We start from the raw sequence: 22,404 nt of genomic DNA on the forward strand, positions 1-22,404 counted from the left end.
TAATGGCACGCGTCCTTTCAACAGCTGTTGCCAGCTTGCTCTTTGCCACGTGTCATAGTTTCATTGCACCTGCGATTTCTCTCTCTTCCGCATTAAATTCATCGCATTAATTGCGATGAGTATATAAAGGGGGAGAGGGTCCTTTGCAATCCACACTTTCACTTCTCTCTTCATCTTCTAAACGATTTCCGGCGAATACTCACTATTCCATCGAGCATTCTTCTGAAATCGTTTCTGTACATCCAAACATGTCTTCTTTTGCCGAGGAGTCTGACGTGTTCGTCGAGAATCCGTCGTCCACTTCCGATAAGGACGACAAGAGCACTGCTGGCGAGTGCCAGTGCGCTGTTCCTGCCGAGCTTTTTCAGTAGATCGTCCGGAAGTTCATGCTCGAGCCGTTCGAGCCTGAGTTTCCGGAGCCACACCAGACGGTGTACGATGCCCCGAAGGGCAAGATAGGGGTGTACGCTGCATTCTTCGTTTATGGGAATCTCAGGTTCCCATTGACGAAGTTTGTATACCGTGTCTTGGAGAGGCACGGTGTGCATCTGACGGAGGTACACCCGATGGCGATCGCCAAGATCCGCCACTTTGAGTGGGTGTGCCTCATTCTTGGCGTGGAGCCCCATGTTGACCGCCTGATGACCTTCTATTCTTGGAGGTGCATCCAGGGGTGGTATACCTTGGTCAATAGGATCAAGGGGTTGAAGATCTGCGCAACCGAGCGCAGTCTTCATTCGTGAAAGCGGGAGTTCTTTTATATCTCCGCTCGCGTCGTCCCGATAGCGATGAAGTTTAAGAATGGGAGAGCACTCCCCGCCCTTCACGCCTCAAACTACCAGGAGGCGGAATGGTTCGCCAAGATCTCCCGGATCCAGACTCTGGTGTACCGCTTTGCGGAGTCTTGGATGGTGATGCTTGGGATGAGCCGGGTGTGGAAGGAGGCGTCCCAGATTCCCATCGTCCTCGAATACGGTTTGAACTCTGTCCCTTACGGTATGCTCTGTCTTCTTTGTTGATATAGGTTTTTCTTCTAACTGTTTCTTTTTTATTTCAGAGGGGAACGACTTGCAGTCTCTCCTGCAGCCGCGGGAGAGTGATGGTCCCGCTCGGATGGGTACTCGTGCTCTAGATGAGAACGAGTTGCCCATCCTTGAACAGACGGCGGATCGGTTCGTGGAGGTCTACCCGCCAGGCCACGAGATCCTGAGCGCCAGGCGGCCAGGTAAGGAGTTATTCAACCCTCGACCTCTCAATGCTGAAACCTCTGCTGGAATTCCTCTAATCTTGTCTTCTGATGAGGAATCCGCAGATGGTCCTCCGTTGGTGCGGAAAAAGAAGGCTGCTGGCGGGAAGGGGAAGGCGAAGGTTGCCTCCACTGCCGATCCGGTGCATCGGTCTGATTCAGAGACCGAAAGCGAGGAGGTGGCGGGGAACCCTGGTGGTGATAAGACCACTGCTCCGGAGGCTGAGACGACCGTCACCTCCGAGCAGCCCAGGACAACGACGGTGAGCGGCGTGAAGAGGCCGGCTCCATCGGGTTCGTCCCCGCCTGTTCGCACTTTTAGGCTCAAGAAAACCCGTAAGTACAAACTTCCTTTACTTTTTAACTTCATATCTTTCCGCCATTATACTTATATCTTCTTTGTGCAGGCGTGGATGCTACCGCATTCCAGGGTGGAGCGGGGAGGAGCACCTCCGGACCCATGACGGTAGGCTTGGTCAACCTTCCTGAGGCGATGACCCAGGCGGCTGCGCCTGCTTCAGTTGTTGGTTCAGTTGCTCACCCAGTTGAGCCAACTGTTCCAACTGTGATGACATCTCCGCCGGTTGTCAGTGCCATATTTACTGAATCTTTCACTGAGCCGGCGGTGATTATTTCTGCGGGTACTTCCGCAGCGGCGACCACGGTTATGAGTTCACCTCCGTTGGTTTCTACCGCGGCGGCCTCCATGCCTCCTCCGACGTCGGCAGCTACGGCCGATCCTTCAGGTATGCTTGGGGCTTCTCGCCAACCTCTGCCTCCTTCCCATCTGCCTGACCTCTTGGATGGATTTCCCTTGGGTTCAGGTGATGGGTTTGGCGGCTATCAGCCTGTTGTCGACCCTACAGGTGCGTAGGGTTCTTTTGGCCTTTTTTTTATATATCATCTTTTCCTAACTGCTTTTTGTTTTTTGCAGTGTCGGATTCCAATGAAGTGTATGTTCCACGATGGAACATCCGCCGAGGAACAACCCTTCGCACGCCTGTGGAGTGCGTGGAGTGGGCTCGTCACGCAGCTCCCAGTGGTGCGTTGGGGGAAGCAATGGCTAGCTACCAGGAGGGTAGGCTAACCAACGAGCTTCGGATTCTCCTGGCCCGGATGCAGCCGCGCGTCGAGCTGCTCTATCGTGAAAACGACAAGTTAAAAGCAGCTCGTATTCAAGAAGTAGCTCAGGCGCGGGCTGTCCGGGAGGAGAACAAGAGGCTTACCGCAGTGGCTGCGGAAAAGGAGAAGGCCTTCAAGGCCCTCGAGGTTGAAGTTCAGGCCCGGCTCGAGGCCCGTTCCAAGGCTGCCCAAGCTGTTAACGAACAACTTCGGCTGGCTAAGGAAACTGCACGGAACGCAACTGAGAGGGCCACCAAGGCTGAAGCTGTTGCTGAGCCTCTACGCCTCGAGAATGAGGAACTTAAAGCCAAACTAGAGGCGCTCCAACAGGCTCATGATGCCTTGGCGATGGAAGACGCCAAGAAGCTCCAAGAGATCTTGGACCAGAGGGGGGTGCTTGACCACACTGAGCGGAAAGCTAAAGGGCGTTGAAGAGGCTGCGGCTAAAGAAGTGTTGCTTGCCAACCTCAACAAAAGTGAAGCCGAACGCGCCCGTAACCAAGCTTAAGCTGCCCTCCAGGAAGCTCTGGTTACCAAGGAATTGCTTCTTCGAGAAGCGTTGTCGCAGGTAAGCTTAGCTTCATAATGTCTTCACGCTTTTCTTTGTAAATAGAAAATGTTTTGATACTTGTATTTTTCTTGTAGGTTGTGCATCGAGTCTTCACGGACACATCATACGACGATGCCATGAGCGCAGCCCTCAACGCTTCTCACGAGGATGGGGAAAAGGCCGGCTTTCTGCTTGGTCTAGGGTTCGTTGAGAAAGGCATCCCGCCTTCCAACTTCCCTTTATATGATGTTGATACTGAAGCTGTATATGACCAAGCAGTGAATCAGTATGCCGCCTTCCCGCATCCGGTGGTGGAGAAGGTGAACGAAGTTGCTGCTGCTGATGATGGGCTAGCCATTCTAAAGACCTTCCTTGAACCGCCACAGCCAACTGATGGTGCGGGTACAAGTGGGTTTGGAGGGAGTGGTCCTGAAGCTTGAACCTTAAGATCCCTTCCCACTGTTAGGATAGGTTTAGCTTGTATAGATTTATATTCTTGTAGGCGGGTAGTTACCCGGCCATTCTTGTAATGAATTATTATGAAATATAAATCTTTGTGCGGGTAAGACCGCTACTTTCACTGGATGACTTGCTTTATAAACGTTATATGACTTGCTCATGCATACTTTAGTTTAAATTAGCAATTTTCTAAGTGTTTAGAATAAGTTAACCTTTGAACGTGGTAGATAATAGGTTGAAGTTTTGCTTCCTCCTTCGTGATTGTGCGGGTAGGACCGTCACTTGCACTTAGTAGGATGGCTAAACTTTACCTATATCTGACCTGCGTGGAGGTTTTCCTCATCTTTTTGATAGAAATTTTTTAAGTGTTTAGAATAAGTTAACCTTTGAACGTGGTAGATAATAGGTTGAAGTTTTGCTTCCCCCTTCGTGATTGTGCGGGTAAAACCGTCACTTGCACTTGGTAGGATGGCTAAACTTCACCTATATCTGACCTGCGTGGAGGTTTTCCTCATCCTTCTGTTAGAAATTTTTTAAGTATTTTGAATAGGGTAACCGTTCGACGCGTGGTTGTCAATAGGTTAGTTCGGTTTCTTCTATCATGATTTGTGCGGTTAAGACCGGCACTTTCATTTAGTGGGATCACCAAACTTTACCTATGACTGACCTGCGTGAAGGTTTGCCGTTTTTTGTGTTTATGTGGGTTTTGCCGCCTTCCACAAGCAACGATTTCTTTACACTTATTTATGCGGTGAAAACCGGCATCAGTGTTTTGAATAAATTAACCGTTTGACGCGCGGTTGTCAATAGGTTAGTTCGGTTTCCTCCATCATGATTTGTGCGGTTAGGACCGGCACTTTCATTTAGTGGGATGACCCAACTTTACCTATGACTGACCTGCGTGAAGGTTTGCCGTTTTTTGTGTTTATGCGGGTTTTGCCGCCTTCCACAAGCAACGACTTCCCCACTTATGTATGCGGTGAAGACCGGCATATCAGTGTGGAAAGTTCATAAGTATAAATGTAAGATCATCATCATCAATGTTCTAAGGAGAATCATTTCCATTAGAAGTGGCTCTGGGCCTTTTCTTTACAAATTTGGAATTGATCTACATGCAAACTGTGTAATTGAGCTCCCTTCCATGTTGTTGGGATGGGAGTGCCATCGAGCCGATATGCACCTGGTTCGGGATCTCGTTGTTTACGCAGTATGTAGTCTCCAACATTGAAGCTGCAATTTTATTCGTGTTTTCCCCAACTGGGGTTCTACACGCATCAGCCTGCTCAGCGTTCGTTACGCCACGAGGTGCGCGAGCGTCCCATCTCTGACAAATGCTTCGACGATGTCCTTTACGTCTGTGCATTCTTCAGTGTTGTGGCCTTTTGTCCTGTGAAAGTCACAGTATTTGCTCCGATCAGCATTGTGACGATGTCGGATTATTGGAGCCTTTGGCCATGGGAGCTCCTCAGTGACGAATATCTCGGTGACGCTTTTGGTGAGTGGCGTCCATCTGGAGTTCTGGTTCGACTGTACGTTATCCCTTTCGCCTAACCGATGTTGCAAGCCGGATGAGGTGTCAAAGTTTACCCTTGACTGCCAAATGCCTAGCTTCCGCTTTTGTTTAGTCGGGCGGTAAGGACGTTGTCTTCTCTTGTTTTCTGGGTGTAGAGGTTTGTGCTCTGGGGGAGATCTCTACCCAGTTGCTTCTCCGTTTCCGCAAAGCGTTTAGCTGCTGTCATGATGGCATCCCATGTGGATGGCATGCCATCTTTACCCGTTAAGGTGCGGATGAGCTCTGGGTCGTTCGCGCCCTGGATAAAAGCAGCGCGAACAAGATCTTCGCTAATATTACCCAGACTTAGCTTCTTTGAGTTGAAGCGAGTGATGAAGTCTGGCAAAGATTCATCTTCCTCTCGAATGCATTTGAGGATTGTCCATTGCTCTTCGGTATACTTTCTTTGTTGGCTGAAGTGTTGGCTAAACTTCTGTTGGAAGTCTGCCCAATCGTAGATGTGGTTGACCGGTAGACGATCGAACCACGCTCTAGCTGGCCCAACAAGCGTCATTTGGAACATGTAACACCACGTAGGTTCCGTCCAATTACTGACGGTTGCCCCCGCTATGAATCTGTTTAAATGATCGTCTGGATCAGATATACCATCGTAAGTGCCGATGTTGGACATCTGTTTGGCACTTTTCGGGGCGATTGCTTCCGCAATGTCCCTTGCAAATTTGGACGTTCCCGCATTTGCCGCAGTTGGTCTAAATGCTTTGGAGAAGTCACGTGGGTTTTCACCCGCGTTTTTTGGTTTGAAGGTTTCTCCAAAATGCCTTCTCGGTTGGGAGTCCGTTTCCTTACGCTTCCCTTTCGCCATATGATGAGGGTTTGCGTCACTATCGGATTCCTCCGAATCATCGTCAAAGTACTCTACGAATTCATCAGCCTGTTGGAGTAAACGTAAGCGTTCATCCAACTCAGCTTGGAATTCTTTTTGACGTGCTTCCGCCCACGCTTTAACTTCATCGAGTGTTTGGCGGGGGAGCCTCGTTCGTTGTCTCTCTAACTGGGTATCGGTGAATCCCAGTGAGCGATTATTTACTGCACTTGCCCCAGCTTGGGTAACTGGGGTAGTGTTCGTAAAACTTACTGCACTTGCCCCGACTTGGGTAACCGGGGTAGTGTTCGTAAAAACTGTGTAGTCGCCGGTATTCCCCCCAGTAGCTGGGGTTGTGGTTACCGGAGTTTCTTTAACCATCTTTCCAGAAGTTTTGAGAAAACTGAAAAAGATTAAGTTCTAGCTTTTATGCACGGATGGCGCCAATGAAGAAACACTAATTGACCCCGGGTAGATTACGGATAATCTGGGGGTTAAATAGATGTTTCCCACGAGGGGTTAGATCCGGCAAAGATGGTTCTTCTGATAACCTGCAAAACAGACACCGTGAGCTCGTCACTGAGAAGGGGGGGTACCTCCTTGTGACCACCCTCCGGCGTGAGAATCAGACTAGATTGCTCTTGAATATAAGTGTATATTAAGAGATTGCTAGAGCAGATATCAGGTATAAGATATAAGATGAGATAAGATGAGATGATCATACCATTTGGGGTATTTATAGCCGAAGGTAGGTTTCCAAGAAGGTATAGCCGGCTGAATAGTATTCCTGTTCTACCAACTGTGGCCTACGCACGTGCCATGCTGGTAGTTGGTGGGTAGGCAGCGGCTGACAGTGACCAGGCCTGCTGTGTACTATTCCTTTTCCACCAACTGCAGGCTATGCACGTGGTATGACAGGAGTTGGTGAGTAGGCAGCGGCTAATAGTGACATACAGTACAAGAGCATGCTGCTCGCCATACTGTTGTCAATGAGCTGTCGTATCTCTGGTCAGATCTTTTGCCCATACCTCGTCAGGTACAGTACAAAAGATCCTCCAGTATCGTACGGACTGGCTCATTTGGGCGGGAGTATTCCCCCTCCCGCCTTTGTGCGGGATTGTTCCCGGCTTTGCTCATTCCTTCTTCAGGTGACATTACTGAATTATTTTGAGGGCTAAGTGCCTTGTGCGTGTAGCCTTGCTGCGCGGGTGGCCTTCCCTGATGGCTTGTATCCGCAGCTGCGGGAACAGGCGGAGTACTTCACCATTGGGAGGCATTTCCTGCGGGAACAGCTTGCGTACTGCGCGTAAGGACGTCACGTCTCTGAGCATGGTGGGTCCTGCGGATCCAGTTGGTTTCCGCGCAGACGTCTCTCTTCAAGGTGAGTCCTGCGGGTCCAACTGGGCTCTGCTGGGACCTACCTCTTCATACTAATCATAGAAGATTCACTGACAAAATGATGTTAAACATGATGTGATGATATAACAACTGATTCATGGTTTACTAGATCAGGACTTGGAGACTTCTCGCTTTTCTTCGCAGGATATAGCAAAATAATGTTGCACGATAAACACCAAGTCGAATAAGATAGACGCCTGCAAACATAGAATTAATAGACACACTTTATGAGGCTATGTGTAGCGGAGGGGTTACAAAATGGGGCGATTTTTGACATGTGGCAGCCAGTGAGGAGGGAATTTTTGTTTTAGTGGTGCAATGGTTTTGTAGCCCAGTATATATATATGTGTGTGTGTGTGTATTGCACGCACATAAAATAAAATAACAATATTTTCCAAACAAAAGGCAGCGACATGCAGTTGTCGCCCCCTCTCCCCAAAAAAATATTTCGCCCCTTTTGTAGGGGAGGGGGGGGGGAGGCGATGTTTACCCCAAAAATTGCCCTTATTTGTAGCCCCACTATACATTGCCTGATGTACTTATTTTTGTCATTTTCAAATGGTAACATGATATAATATGTTTGAAGTACATGATACATACCAAAGAAAGCAATGTCTTGCCAATATTTCCGTAGAAATTCACCCCCGAATCTACACAACACGTCGAAACAGAATCTTAGTTCATAATTCATACCAACATAAAATAAAAGTTGATCAAAAACATAACATACGTTGGTCGATAGATTGGACCGCCATTTGACCATAATTGGTCAACCCACCGAGCAAATCAAGCAATATGTTACCAATGCTGAATCCAGTTGTGCTCTTCCTTTTAAAGTTCATAATAACCTGCGGTATATACTTGATAATGGTCATGCAAACCTGCAACATGCTGTAAATATACCATGTCATTATAATTCATATTCTCGTAACTAACAATTTGGAGTTGAATATTACCTAAAGCACGAAACGAGCCATAACCACCAATGCTTTGGTATGGCTATAAAAACACAAATTGCAACAGCCGACCACGCTGCTAAAACTATAGCCATCGTAATTTTCGTGACCCTTTGATTTCCACGCTGCAATGTAATAAAATAATCAATTAATCTTCATCTAGAGCATAATAATATATTAAGGGATGTGATATTCATACACCACCCCATGCTGACTGTACATGCCTATACGACAGCGAAGTTTAGTTAGGGCCCGGGCCCCCTGTTTTTTGCGCAGTGGTGTAAATTTACCTGTTTTCGTCCGAAAATTTTTATACGTAGTGTAAATTTACCCTTTTTCGACTTAAAATTTGAGTCCACCCCCCTGCATTTATGAAAATTTTAACACATTTTGAGTCCCCCCCCCCCTCCCCACCGACAAACTCGTCCAAGCCTCGCCACTGCGTATAGGGCTATACGGGCCGTATAGGCCACGCATGACTGACAAGTGTACGAAGGGGGAAAAACAGTTTTTTTAGCCTATACTGCCTATATAGCCCTATGCGAGTCGTATAGGTCTTCAACTGCTCGTATAGAGCCTGATACAAACTGACATAACTCAGGTCCTATACGGCCCGTATAGCCCTATACGTCCCATATAGGGGAAAATGATGTTTGAAGATCCATGATAGTGTATAAAGATCCTACGCCTATATTAACTATATTAACCATGATGGTTATATTATACTTACTTCATAAATGGCAATCTGGAACAACGTAAACGCAGTTAGAAAAACCGCGTGAGTAGAGAAAGCAACATCATTAGCAGCTACTGGTATCATCTGCCATTGATAATATATATTAATATGCAGACAACTTCCTAACTAACTCTAACAAACTTTAACGAACTTTAACAAACTATTTACATAGTTACAAAACTACCTGTACGAATAACTAACTAAAGAAACAAATAGAACCTGATCGGATCCGTATTTTTATGATACCGTTGTTGAACCGTAGAGCTAAAGAACACGGATGCATTGTATATGAGATACGATGAATGCTTCGTCAAATTCAACACAACGAAATCAAAATTCAGCCCCACGACGCTGCAATTCGCCAATTCGGCGTCAAAATTTAAAATCAACTCATGTTTAATGAATAATAATAATAATAATAACAACTTTGCTATTGGTGGGGTATTCTGAGTACGATGAATAATAATAATAATGGTTACCTTTTTCGCTTGAAGTTCAAAATGACTTGCGGATAGAAGCTGATCAACCAGGCGCAAAAGGCGATCCATCCGAAGACATTCCCTAGCGCCTCGAGCGCGGTTGAGTTCCATGAACCCATGATGTACTACCAACTTGAACTGTTGATCAAAATATCAGGATGTCTTGGTATTTATGTGCACTATATATCATAATGGGAGCACAAGTGGTAAGTGATGTCGTTTAGCGCCAATTTTAATATTTTATGAACCTGGCCAAGTTTCTGTTGGGAGTAAGTTGCCTGGGGTGGATGTACATATTTAGTAAATGTAAAATAAAATAAAATATTATGATGTAATATAATATAATTGATTTTATCTATGTGTTTTACGGGTTACTTCTATTCATATTTTAAATTCTTATGAATATATAATTTTTCATCTGTGGCGGTTTACGGTCATTGTTATGGGTTTATTTAGGTTTTGTTTTTAATATTTTGCTATTTTATATTTTGTAATAATATGTTTTATTTTTATTTAACGTAGTTTTGTTTTAATTTAATAGGTATATATTAGCATGTTATGTTAATTATAAATTATGAACCTGGTCAATTTTGTGTTGGGAATTAAGTTGGTTGAGGTGGATGTATATCTTGTAGTAAATGTGAAAGAAAATAATGCAATGGAAATTAAATTGTAATGTAATGTAATGTAATAGATGTATTATAATATGGTACAAAACTACAAATATATTATAAAATGACATGGTATGATATGATTGATTTGGTGGTATCTAAACGTATTGTATTTAAAGTAATGTTTTTAAAATTGTGATAAATGATTTTGTTATAAAAGGGTCAGCGAATAATTTACTTATGGAATTACTAACACTTTGAAATGGCGTGTTTAAGAAATCAGGTGACGCGTCCGTATATACAAACGATTGAAGAAATATAAGGAATATGGTATGCGTGGTATAATATATAAGGAATCTGGTATGATTTCAGTGGTATTTAAACGTATCTTATTAAAGTAACGTTTTAAAATTGTTATAAAAGGGTTAGCAAATAATTTGTTTTGGAGTTGCTAACATTTTGAAATAACGTATTTAAGAAATCAGAAGACGTGTGTGCAGGTATGCACATTAGAGTCGTGTCATTGAAGGAATATGGTATGAGTGTACCGTGTACGAGTCATGTTATTGTTTGGTTTTAATTGCTAAATTTATAAATTTAATACTTACTATTCACTCAAACGTAACGCAAGTAGTAATTGAAATGCATATATAAAGTTTTATGTACTAAATTTTTATGAAATGAATAAAATACCCTTATTATTTTAAAACCTTCTCCATCACATTATATCTTTTTGCCATCTCTAAGTTATCGGGAACCAACTAGTTAACAACAATAAAAAATCGTGAAAATCATTGCATAGATTCATACCACCACCCAAACCAACTTTGAACACCGTAATTCGATATCCACTATTGCTTATCTACACCTCGTGCCTACTTTCTTCGACCACCACAACCCGACTCTCACTATTGTTTCGAGCAGTAGAACCAATGCTCACTTTCCATATTCATTCTAGCGTCCACAAAACCTAAGCGATGTGTCGCCACTAACTCTGATCAATTCGCAACAAAAAAAGAAAAACAAAGGTGGAGGTTGCACGCTTGTTAGAGTCTTGGGAAAAAAAGGCGACCTCTATGATTAAACATGTGATGCGATCAATTATATATAAAAAACCATGGTAAACAGATACCAAACCAAACCATTATAAAAATAAACCATTTGCTATTAGGCATGTGTTATGGCATTATGAAACGGGCCTGACACCGGTGAAGTCTACATGGTCGTGCACTATTCCATAATTTCATGTATTTATAACTAATTTTTTTAGTCCAGATTTAGTTTTGGTTATTAACCAAACGAAAAACCAAAAAATTAACCGAAATCCATTTGGTTAATTTGATTGAGGCTATTAACCTAACCAAATTGAACCGAACTGTACACACCGATAAGTCCATAAGACCAAGTGTAATGGGTGACATGGAGATGCAAAAAGCCCCCAAAATTTTGAGGATGAGACCATTTGAGCTGAGAACTAATGGAATTGGGGGGGGGGGGGGGGAGGGCTCACCCTCCATGCACTACGTTTGGCCGGAAGCCACTCTTATAAGTGGCAGGTTCCGATTCTGGGACTTGTGGGCTATGGTTTATTTTTACCCTGGTGTTGCTAAATATAACCCCCCCTCCTCTTCATTTTTACTAAACATATAAGTTCCCTCAAGTTTTACATTAATACAATCCAAACCTTTGTTGTTGCCTTTTTTTTTTGTCATTTTGTTATATTTTATTATTTTTATTTTTAAAAACACATTTTTTAAAGATTTTTTTATATTTTTTAAAATAACAAAAAACATAATTTTTCTTATTTTATTATTTAAAAATAAGGTTTTTTTATGTAATTGTTTATTTTTTTAGATGGTGTTTTTTTTTAAATCGTTTTTAGAGATAGTTTGCATTAATTTTTGTAAAGAAATTTCATATAATATGTTAATAAAAAAGATATCGTATTTACGTAATAAGTTATACAAATTTTGTTGAGAATAAAAAATATAATGTTATGTGATAACTCATATTTTAATATAAAAATAATGTTAGGGAGGAGTAATATATCAAATAAATTTGTTAAATGAGTTGAAAATTCAAATGAGGGGGCATGACAAAGTAAGAGAGGCCAATGTTGTAAAAATCGCTAGTCAGGTTGTTGGGTGGGGACTACCGATTAATCAGGATTAATCGAGATTAATCGGACCTGACTTTAATTTATAATTTTCAGTTTTATATATAAATGCACACATTTTTATATGCAATTTTCAGTTTTATACACACACAAACACATTTTGGCCAGAAATTGGCTGGAATCTCGCTGGAAACCGTTGATTTTTGCAGGAATCTCGCCGGAAACCGCTGATTTTGGTCGGAATCTCGCCGGAAACTGCTGATTCTGGCCAGAACCTCATCAGAAAAAGCCGATTATCTCCGATTAATCCTGATTTTCAAATCTTGATCGATTAATTGGCCGACTAGCCCAAAATTAATCCGTGAAGTGAGGACTAGCGATTAGTCAGGGATTAATCGATGCCTAGTCAGGTTTTTTGCAACACCGAGATAGCAGAGACGGGTATGTTTAGCCTAACCCTTTTTACCCCCTAAAGTTACTTTTAAACTTTTAACCATTCTACTATAAAAACTATCTACCTATTATAATAAAGTAAAATAAATGTGACACTTGTCATGTTTTGGTTAATTCTTATAATTTTTTTCCCTACAAAACTAATATACCCTAATATATGTAATAAATCAATAATTATTCACTTTCCTTTTACACTATATTTATATAACATTTATATAGTTTTATAAATATAAATAGTAACATATTATTTTACTATATATTTCAAAATACTTGGTGAATTCCAAAAATCAACAACAAATCATGTTTCTTAAATGAAAATTGTTTCGGGTTTTTTGTGGAAGTTAAATTGATTTTATGGGTCAAAAGTTGATAAATATATTGTTTGGCACAAGTTAACTACATTTAGGTCAAAATTTGTTACGGGTCAAAAATGAAAATTTTGATCATTTTTAAAAGTTTGAGAATGCAAAATAGATTAATCGTCAAATTTGTTATGGGTTCAAAGTGTTGATTCGAGTTTCAAGTTTATTTTTAAGGGCATTTTTTGAAATAATTAAAAGGTTCGGGATTTGGCAAATTGACTATTTTTCCCTCAACTATTAAAATTTAAGAAAAGATTGCGAACACTTTCGACATGTCACCCCCATGCTTATCAATGCTTCTAACTTTTATCAAATTTGAAATATTTATGTCAACATTAATTTTTCATTCAATGGTGATCAGAATGCTGTATGGGAAGTATGCCATGCAAAACTATGCTCAAATAAAACAAAATATTCACAAAATTGAATGAGTTAACATGTTATTTTTTATGTTGGCATTATGACAAAGTCGAGAAGCCCTTTGAAAATTATCAAACTCTTTTTTATGATGTAGCTCAGAAAAACATAGTTCTTGAAGAATATCCATTGCTACAATTTAATATCCTACTTTCCTTTGATGGGTTGTAAATTGATAAATATATCAATAAAGGTAATGCCTTTTTTGTATTTAGGCTGAATGGTTAGAACTACCATCGTATGAGAAGTCTTATTTTTGAAATTAGTTCATAACCAAAATTCTTTCAATTATACATATATGACACCGAGAATGAAGTTTTCAATAGAGAGAAGCACTCTCGGGTATGATTTTGCACGGACATTTTTTTTATTAAGTTCATTTAAAAAAATTATTTTGTGATATAAATAAAATCAATTTATGTACACATTGTATAGACATAAGCGTAGATGTAATACACTTTTTTCTTTTATACATTATATAATTATTTGTTTTACTTCTGGTTTCATAATTGGAATTATCCTACCTGACACTGGCTAAAACTGATTAATTACTTCTTGGATTCTTCCATCTTGTAGATCAATGGCGACTCCTATTCTCAGGAAAACCCTCAATTCCTTAAACCCTAACTATTCAATCATCCGATCCTTATCTTCCACCGCCACCGCCACCTCATCCTCCTTCACCTTCTCTTCCGATGATGACATATACATCAAGGCACGCAAGCCTGCACCGTCCACGTCAGTCACCACGCCTATGTCCTTCATGACTGGATCCATAGTCGGCAAGAGGTTCTATAAGCAAGTCACCACTAGACCTGCCGACGACGGACTCGGCTGGTCCGTCATGCTTGATTACCGGACGCTTAAAACGCCTTCCAAAAGGCCTCTTAAGTGTCCGACTCTCCCTCTCGCCAAGGCGATTGCGGCCGAGTGGGACTATCAGGTTCAGTTCACGTTTCTCCTAGTTTTATTGCTTCATTTTATTTAGTTTTGGTATATTTAATTATATAGCCTTAGAATGCACATAAGAGCCCTAATTACATCATTTCTTCTTCTTCTTCTTCTTCTTCTTCTTCTTATTCTTATTATTATTATTATCTGTTGTTAAATGATCTTAATTTTGCTTGATTAATGATGTATAATGACAATCGGATTGATAAACAGCTCGAAATGAGCTTGAGCCGAGCTTTGGCTCGTTTAAGGTACTACACAAGCTCCAGCCGAGCTTAGGCTTGTTTAAGGTTTCTCCTAATTTTATTACTTAATTTTTCTTAGTTTTGCTTAATTTAAATATAGCCTTAGAATGCACATAAGAGCCCTAATTATATCATTTCTTTATTATTATTATTATTATTATTATTATTATTATTATTATTATTATCTGGTGTTGACTGATCTTAATTTTGCTTGATTGTTGTATAATGACACAATCGGATTGATAAACAGCTCGAAATGAGCTGAGCTTTTTTAAGCTCGAATGAAGCTCGTTTAGTTAACAACCTGAGCTTGAGCCTTGCATGGGGAGCTCGTTTACTTAATTTCATTACTCAATTTTACTTAATTTTGCTTAATTCAAATTTAGAATGCACATAGGACTCCTAATCAGATCAACTCTTAAATTGTTTGATTACTGAAACTATTATTATTATTATTATTATTATCTGTTGTTGAATGATCTTAATTTTCCTTATGAAGCTCGTTTAGTTAACAGACTGCGCTTGAGCGTTCATTGGGAGCTTGTTTAGGCTCGTCGAGCCTTAACAAGCCTTGTGTATTGTCTAAGTGTTCTCTCTTTTGATTTTTATGTAATAGTTTTAAACTACAAAGCCGAGGTCAAGCCGAGCATTGGCTCGTTTAAGGTACTATACGAGCTCCAGCGGAGCTTAGGCTTGTTTAAGGTTTCTCTCAAAATATATCAAATAACTAAAATTGTATATAATTTAATCAATTACTTAATTTTGCTTTATTGTTGTTGTATTTCATGACTTACGCCTATAAAATGACAAAATCCTCTGCTTACTTTAAACTTCAAATCTTGTGATTATCATGCACATATGAGCCTAATTAGATCATCTATTGAATTGATTACGTAGTTTATTATCCTCTGTTGTTGAATGATTTTAATTTTGCTTGATTAATTTTGTATTTCATGAATTATACTTGTAAAATCCCCTTCTTACTTTACATCTCGCGATTATAACCGAGCCGTTTGCGAGCTACTTGGGCTCCGATCGATAGACTCCAAACGAGCTGAACTTTTCGAGCTCGAGCCTCAAATAAAGCTTGTTTAGTTATCGAGCTTGAGTTCAACCATTGCGTGGGGAGCTTGTTTAGGCTTGTCGAGCCTTAATGAGTATTGTGTATTTATATGTTTTTTCTCTTTTAGACTTCTATGTGATAATTTCACATTACACAGCCGAGCTTTGGCTCATTTAAGGTACTACTTGAGCCAAGCTTAGGCCCACTTAAGGTTCTTTCTCAAAATATATAAACAGAACTAAAAAGTATATAGATCAATTAATAAATAATAAACGAGCTAGGCCTGGGTTTGAAAAAAACAACTCACAAGCTAAGCTGGAGCTCTCGTAAGTCAAAACGAGTCGAGCTCGAGCCTAGTCGAGCTCGGACTTGGCTCGGCTTGTTTATGATAAACATATGATTTTTGGGGGTTTTAGTTTTAGGCTTATATAGGGATAGTTTACTATGGTTAAAGCCCTTCGTCAACAAGTGAGCCAATGCCAGCAATTTGCCTGGAATTTGTAGAATTTTACCAAAATACTCAGCAATTGGCCAGAATCCGATCAAAATCTGGTTGGAATCTTACCCAGAGGTTGCCGGGTCGCCTGGATGGCAGCAAGGCGCTTTCCCTGTGCCTCGCCTCGCCCGATGGGCTTTTGACAGCATAGGCTATAACTAGATCCTCTCCCAAATTGATTACTATATTTATCATTCTATGACGTTAAATGATCATATTTTTGCTTGATTGTTGTATTTCATGAATTACACCTGTAAAATCGCCTGCTTACTCTAAATCTTGCGATTATCATACACATACGAGCGATAGTTAGATCCAAAACCTTACTCTAAGTTAAAAGTCACTCACTAAACCTTAAAATGCTAGCTCTTTGCAAGTTCAGATGATAGCTCAATTTCCAATTAGTTGATCTTTTTGTTAATTGTAGCTTTCAGACGGAATCCGGCCATTTACAATGCCTCTAATGAAACTTGCATGTACTGCTTTGGAGAGAGTTCCTCTCACTCGACCAAAGATTATTGATAATTTAATGTCAAGGTTTAATCAAGATTTGGTCTTTTGTCGCGCCCCTGATGATAATGTTTTGACAAGTGGCGTCCACGGTATGCAGCACATTACATAAACGATAAACTCAAAGTTTTTTAATTTTAACTCATGGAATATTTGAATTTGTAGAACTGCAAGTGAAGAAGATTGATCCTCTGCTTAAATGGGTAGAATCAGAGTTTGGCTTTAAACCGGTTGTATATTCCAGTTTTTCGGCGGGAAGCAAGAAGACGGCCTTGTAACTGCCATTGAAAACGTTCTTAAGAAGACGAATGATAACGAACTTGCAGCCATTGATGCACTTGCATCTGCATCACACTCGTTAGTAATTTCAATTGCATTATTTCGCGGGAGACTTCAAATTGAGGAAGCGATTGAATTAATTAGACTCGAAGAAGATATGCAGGTTTGTGTTTCATTTAGACCTGTTAGAGATAAAACATAATCTGATTTTATTTTTATTAAAAATCTTTTTCAGGTGGAAAAGTGGGGTCTGGTAGAAGGCGGTCACGATCTTGATGTTGCAGACCTTAAAGTGCAAATGTCATCTGCTGCGGTTTTTCTTGGACTTACAAAAAAGTTTTGAAGTGGCGTGTAAATTTCCGATTTTGCCCTTGGCTCGGCTTTATCAATGTTGTTATGCCATTATCGTTTCTTCATAGGTGTTAAGTTAATACTAAGCATCGACTAATAAGAGGTAAACAATCGTATCACTGTTAAAGTTCAATCTTTTACAGTTTTGCTTAGTAGATTATATCTTCTGTATGTGTTATGTTTTAAGAATAATCAACACAATGAATAGCTTCTTGTTGAAAACATGAATATTCAGAAACTTTTGGTTTTTTTGTTAGACGCTAAACCGCAGTTTAAGGTTCTTCATCCTCATCCTCACAACATTGTATGCAAATAGGTGGTTGTTTCTTGATGTCACAGTAGCAACAAGATATATCGCAGTCACCGCTGCATCCTACGAAAACCACGAAAACCATTTTGATGATTTAATGAATACTGCATATAACAAGTTTCGAAATTTAAGCGTCACCTGTGACAAGAATGTAGTCTAAGGGTTGGATTTGTTGAAGGTTGATAAGAATTGGTGAATCCGTTATTGCGCCAACTTGAAAACATACCAAGAACCATACCGATGCTAATAGTGACAACTTCATGGTTTTCTTGAGGACGGATTTAGCGTAGATTTGATGGAAAGGTTCGAGTGTTGGTGGCGTGGAGTGTATAAAATGTTTTGGTTGGATTTGCAGTTGAGAGTTAGGAGTGTTAAGAATCTATATAAACTCAAATGACATGATTGCCCATAACTATCCCACTTGTCTTTAGTATAATCCTAAGTGTAGTAGTCATACATTGATGATGTCTATTTCTGGAAGAACACATATCTTTATCAAAGTCACAATGCCAACACCATGATTCCAATTTGAGAGACCATCAAAATGTTATCATTTTATGCATTGTAACATCACAATCTAGATATGCTGACGCGTTATTAATAGAGCATCTCCAACGCACAACACTGGTTTTTGTTTCAAACTGCAACTTAGCATGTCACATCAGATTTCAAACCAACCTACAAAAACATTTATTTCTTCTCTAGTGGCTATTTACCCACTTGTGTTTCAAACTGCCACCTCATCACATACTTTTCCCTTTATTTAATCTAAATTAATTTATATTACCTATATATTAAATACGTTAAATAATAACAAAATAATTACTAGAAAAAACAACACTTTAAAATTAAACTTAAAACATACAACATTTTTAAAAAACACATCTAAAAAACGTACTTGAACATAAATAATAACTAAACTAGGCTATGATGTTTTCTTATCGTCTCACATACCTTCTCGTGGGTGGAGGTGATTGAATGTTTTCTTCGTTACTCGAGTTGTATGCGACCATGTGAAGGAGAAGAATGCATTGTTTCTTCGTCGCTCGAGCTCATTGTTCGTGCAAATGAATGTTAAACTGGTAAAGAGAAAGTGGAGCTAGGGATTATTTATTTGTGTGATATATGTGAACGAAGGTGTGTATACATATACACACATGATAGATTATAGGTTTTATCTATTAAAAAAAATAATACCTTTAAGTAAAAAAAAGGTTCCATTGAAATTCTGGACATGCATTATAAATAAATATTATAAATAAATGTGGTTGTTGGCTCCACCTTCAAAGAGACATCAATTGTTTGTGTTTTCAATACTTCCACTGGAGATGCCTTTACCGAAGTCATATTATAACTATTTAACACGTAAGTATTTGAAATATATACATTGTCTTAATGACTTACCGTTACATTTAAAGCATTATCGCTTTCCCTAATACTCTTCGCAACCCTCTTGTGTAGCCTTGATAACATTGCGTATAAGAAAGTAATGAAGTGCGTCTAGGTATATTGCCTTATGAGCGGATAGCAAAACAGCGATAGTAGAATCGAAATCAGAAACATGAAGTTAGGAATAGAGCAGTATGCAGCATATGAAAAATACCCATTGAACTAACCTTAGTTAACAGTGTTGGTGACAATGTTAGAACAATGTCATAAAAATATCATAGCGCTATCGTAACAGTAATACGATATTGAAAAGCAATGCCAGTAACGGTGTTGGTATCTGTATGCTTGGGTATCGAGTCCAATTGAAAAGTATAAAAATAGGTATATTGGTTTTTATTAGTTTTAACTATTGTTTTTTAGTCACTGCCGGTCTCAACTCCCCAACTAATGAATTGACTGTTAACGGTCCCAACTTTAAACGTATTTGTTCCTAATGGTCCGCGACTAATAAAATCGTAACGCCGTTAGTTTCAGGTCGTCGGAAAAACATTTTTGCCAAAAAGTCAATTTTTTGCCGGAAAAACATCACCTGAACACCGCTGCCACCACCACCACCAATTGCCTCACCGCCAACCAACAACCACCACTTGAGCACCATCAACCGATTCTGATGGTTCTAGGGTTTCCAGCGACCTCAATAATTGGAGCTTTTACTAGAAAAAGATTCCTAAAGGTCCGAAACAAAGTTTCCAAGATGTTCAGGACGAAACTGTTGAGTTTTGGGGAAAAAATGTGAGTTTTCCGGGCAAAAATGTTTTTCCGGTGACCTGAAACTAACGACGTTAGGATTCTGTTAGTCGTGGACCGTTAGGAACAAATACGTTAAAAGTTGGGATCGTCAGCAATCAATTCGTTAGTTGGGACCGGTGGTGACCAAAAGACGACAAGTTGTATTAATAAAAACCAATATACCAGAGGAATTTGAATAACTAAACTTGGCAATATGTGAACGTGTAAACATATAAACTTGTAAAGCTCATAAACTCACGATCTTCTTAACACGAAATATTGTAAATATATAAACCGGCAAGCTTGTAAACCCGCAAAACTTGTAAAACAAAACGGCTAAACTGACAAAATATCAAGATATACATTGGTCTATTAGTCTCAAAACATATAATGAAAGTTCAACATATACGAAAAGCGGTAGACATCATCATAAACACGAATTTTTAAAATCAACACATCCATATGATCGGAAGGAGACCTCAACTTGGTTTCAACTAGAATTAATGACCACTAGTATAGATAGTACTTATGATAAAATCTATCAATTAGATATGAAATTTGTTGTAAGAAACCGTCATAACAAAAGCGCTACAATAGGACTTTCGGATAGTTCTTGATTAGTCCGTTCTTGGTTGTTGGGGAAGTAGTTTTTATCATTTGAGAACTTTCCGTTGGATGATCATATTTGCAACCATATGGCGAACTTGCAATCAGAGTTACCTTTGAAAATTATTAGAGATGGCAACACAATCAGTGGCGAAGCTTGGATGAGTAGGGGGGGGGGCTCAAAATGTATTAAAAAAATTACAAACGAGGGATCCGGGCTCGAATTCTCGGTCAAAAATGGGTAAATTTACACTATGTATACAAATTTTTGGACGAAAAAAGAGTCAATTTACACTACTATGCAAAATAACAGGGGGCCGGGGCCACCAAGGCCTTAAGGAAGCTTTGCCCCTGACCACAATACTTTGTGGTAACCCACAAGGATTCTTACTAATATATCAATCCCGTAAACAAGAACTCACCGAGAAACAATGACATACACCATCTATTATTTATACTTGCTAAGTTGCCATAACTTATTTCCTACTCAAACTCTAAATCCTAATAATACTCAAACACATAATTGATGAACTCGTCTCTAAAATAAATAAACCAGTTAATTTAAACTCAAAAATGTAACTCCGTCCTTGTGTCTTTTTGTAAAATATTTTACTTCTCTTCACCGGAATCACAACGGAAGAACACATAATGTAAAACGAACGAATACACACATACACTCTTTAATAAACAAGTATATTTAAACATATGATTTCTAGATTCGTGGACGTAGTAAATTCTACTAATTTTGTTAGACTTAAAAAGGCAATGCAAATCATTTTTCTGCATTACTAGCAAAAGCCGGATTGCTCATATGACAAAAAACACGCCCTCAAAAACCAAGAATAGAACAAGTACTATCGAAAATTAGTTTAAATCCTATTGTAGTGATTTTGTTACGTTGGTTTCTTATAGCTAGTCCTATATCTAAACATACATTGGCGGAGCTACCTATTCGAGTGTCTGGTTCGCCCGACAACAATCTTTTATGCATTTGTGTAGAGCGTGTAATATTGTATCTTCGAATGTTTTACATCATTTAAAAAAATTTGATTAATCAAGAAATAATTAGGGTTATAAACACGGGGGGTTAATGGAGGACGAACAACAAGCAACCATCTTTGATCTTCAACTTAAAACATCGTCGGTCGAGTTCTTCCAACTGGAAATTCATAATCTCGATCACCTGTTTTAGTACCACGTTACTCTTTGACATACACACCCTATTGAAAATATAAAATAAAAATCTAAAAATGACATCAATATCAATAGATTCACAATCATAATCCATAATTCCATAAATCATAATATCCATTTGTTTTTACTTAAAATAAACGACAACCATGATCCATCACAAACATAATCCACATTAATAGTTGTAACAAAAGCTCTACAATAGAACTTAAAACTTATTCTCGAAATTATTTGATTCCTGGCTGTCGATGATACTGTTCGTCTTTAACATTGCTTCATAGGATGATGAAACTTACATCCACGCCCATATCTGCAACCACCGCTGCTTTCATAGTTCCGGCATAGACCTTTCTCCTGTGACACAAAGAAACATACACGCACCCTATGTTAACTTTTCTGTATTTTATATGCAAACTATAATGATTTTGGGATAGATGTCAGGGCCGTCTCGTGGTAAGCTAAACGAGGCCATGACTTTAGGCCTCCAGTTTTATAGGATCTCCATCTTAAATAGGAGTTATGCATTATGAATTTATGAGATTTTGAAAGTAAAATTCTTTTAGAATAGTAATAAATTGATAGGCCATAAGCCAAGGAGGATTGCTTCATATCTATTATCACTATATATAATTCATATTATGTAATTCTTGTATACTCTCTAGCGTTATACGCATAAAGAAAAGAAAAGAAAATGGCCTCAACATTTTAGTTAGTTTAAGGCCTCTGAGGACGTTGAGCTGGCCCTGATTGATACACATGAAATAAAGAAAGCAGGACCACATGCAAATCAAATTTGAAAAGCCAAAAAGGATTTAGAAACATACTGGTCTCAATGGCAGACCAATGTCATTGAGAGTAACTGCCGGCTCCCTGATGATTATGGATACGCGTTGTTGATTCCAGCCATTATCAATTCTTGTGTATCCATTTTGATACTGAACTTC

General features: G+C 39.5%; 2 pseudogenes across 2 annotated transcripts; one reads left to right on the forward strand and one right to left on the reverse strand.

The window, feature by feature from the left end:
• Nucleotides 1-7,214: 7,214 nt before the first annotated feature.
• On the reverse strand, nt 7,215-8,926 carry LOC143549542 (cystinosin homolog; annotated as a pseudogene). Its single transcript, XR_013138152.1, has 5 exons — nt 8,837-8,926; nt 8,107-8,231; nt 7,881-8,041; nt 7,751-7,800; nt 7,215-7,347 (listed from the first exon to the last, which is right to left on the reverse strand). The product of XR_013138152.1 is annotated as a cystinosin homolog (transcript).
• A 4,929-nt stretch (nt 8,927-13,855) lies between these two features.
• Nucleotides 13,856-17,273, forward strand: LOC143549520 (uncharacterized; annotated as a pseudogene). Its single transcript, XR_013138149.1, has 4 exons — nt 13,856-14,223; nt 16,463-16,637; nt 16,711-16,987; nt 17,060-17,273. The product of XR_013138149.1 is annotated as an uncharacterized LOC143549520 (transcript).
• Nucleotides 17,274-22,404: the final 5,131 nt, after the last annotated feature.

This window comes from Bidens hawaiensis, unplaced genomic scaffold (assembly GCF_021521415.1).
Source record: "Bidens hawaiensis isolate Kalapana, Puna unplaced genomic scaffold, B.hawaiensis_p1.1 tig00015640_1, whole genome shotgun sequence".
NCBI lineage: Eukaryota > Viridiplantae > Streptophyta > Magnoliopsida > Asterales > Asteraceae > Bidens > Bidens hawaiensis.